We start from the raw sequence: 2,045 nt of genomic DNA, 5'->3' as shown, positions 1-2,045 counted from the left end.
ATTAGAACTAAGAGAAAGCTATTAACAGCTTATTATCTATAGATAGATAGATAAACTAAGTAAATAAATTATATAATAAAAGCCTATCTACGTATCTATATTAATAAATAATAGAATAACTAGGTATTATTACTACCTATAGCATAGATAGCGTATAATAATAAGCTTTCTAAGTTTATAGAATAGACTCTATTCTACGCAAACTATAGAAGACACCTAAATCTCTTTATACGTACTTTTTCTAGTTAGAAGATAGAAGTAGCTATTACTACTACTAATAAGCTAAAGATAGTATATAAGTTACTTAAAGCAATACTTAAGAAAGTACAACGCTAGAATATTTTATATATTAATAAGAAACAAAAAATAGTACCTTAGCTAAAGAAGAGAGATAAAGTTTATTTACTTATAAAAAATCTTTGTACTAAGTAACTTAATAAAGAGCTTAATAACGTTAAGGTTAGACTATTTTTAATTTGCAACTAGAAGAGACTAGTTACATTTACACTTAACCTTCTACTTAATTTAAAAATCTACCTATAATTCTATATTAGTATATTAGAACTAGTAGACTCTAAGACACTACTCTAGAAAACTTTTTACTTTAAAATAGAAGAGGATAATATCTTTAAAGTTAAACAAATTCTTAAATATTAAAATAGTAATAATAGAATAGAGTACCTAGTTAAATAGTTAGAATATAATAACAGTAATAATATATAAGAGCTAGATATAAACTTTATAAACTACTAATTGCACCTTTAGAAGTACTATACCTAGTAACAAAGGCGTTAATTAACTCTATTATAGCCTATATAGCTAGCGAGAACTCTATACTAATAGAAGAAGTAGAATAGTTAATATCTTACGCTACTTTAGTTTCGCTAGCTACCTCTATATTAAAAGCTAAGCAAAGCGCCTTTCTACGCGCTTATTTCTCTACCTATTTTAGAATTTTCTTATTCTATAGTAACTACGAAATTACTGCTGCTAATAACTTTTTATTATTATTAACTTTCTTTTAGTACTTCTTCTAAGTATAGTCTAAAGACTTCTAAGATATATTTATATATACCTAACTTAACTAAGTGTACTTAGTGCACTTTAGATAAGAATCTAGTATAATAAGATAAATAACTTCTTTAAGAAAATAATAGTTATAAGAAGCTTTAGTAGAATAGTTAGCTTAAGTAATTTTAGAGCTAAGGCGTAAGCAACGTTAGTAGAAAGAGAATATAACAACTACCTTACTTATAACGTAGAGTAAGCCTTAGTTATTAATAGAATAATAAATTAGTTATATAATTTAAGAATAAATCTATAGAGAAGAAGAATAGTGTTATAATCTAACCTAAGAGATACTCTAGAGGTTAGCGTAATTACTTTAAAGAATTATACGTTATAGTTATAGAATTATAGTATAGAACTACGCTATAGTTACGTAACTACTTATCTATAAGTAAGATAACGCTAGACCTATATAAGGCGCTTATTAACAAGTATAAGTAGTTAAGCTAATAACTAGTAAGATATATTATTACTTATCTATAATTACTTATATACTTATCTATAAGTATAACTCTTATTAAGTATATAGCTTAGGCACTAAACTCTTATAGCTTAGTATGTTTAACTTTATATAAGACTCTAGTATTTAATTTAAGAATTATACTTTTTTCTTAACCTCTTATAATATTATATTATTCTACTAAACGTACTATTATACTCTTATACTATTATATTAATCTTCTAATTATGCTAGTATACTAACCTATTCTACCTTACTTACTTACTCTCTAAGAACTAACTCTTAGGTTATCTTAGAACAACCTTTACACTAGCTAAAAAGTTATTATAGTAAGCTTATAAAACTTTAATATAAGCTACTTTTAGAATATATAGTTTTCTTTTATATAGAAGTATATTATTTAGTTCTATACTTTAATAGCCTACCTACTATAGTTAAGTATTATCTAGTATTAATAGTGCTTCTTTAGTAAGGCCTACATACTTATTACTAAGTATACTTTCTCTAATAGCGTTGC

This window comes from Alternaria ventricosa (assembly GCF_023758065.1).
Source record: "Alternaria ventricosa strain BMP 2768 chromosome Unknown scaffold_3, whole genome shotgun sequence".
Lineage (NCBI taxonomy): Eukaryota > Fungi > Ascomycota > Dothideomycetes > Pleosporales > Pleosporaceae > Alternaria > Alternaria ventricosa.
The sequence above is the reverse complement of the archived record's forward strand: the minus strand, read 5'-3'. Positions refer to the sequence as shown.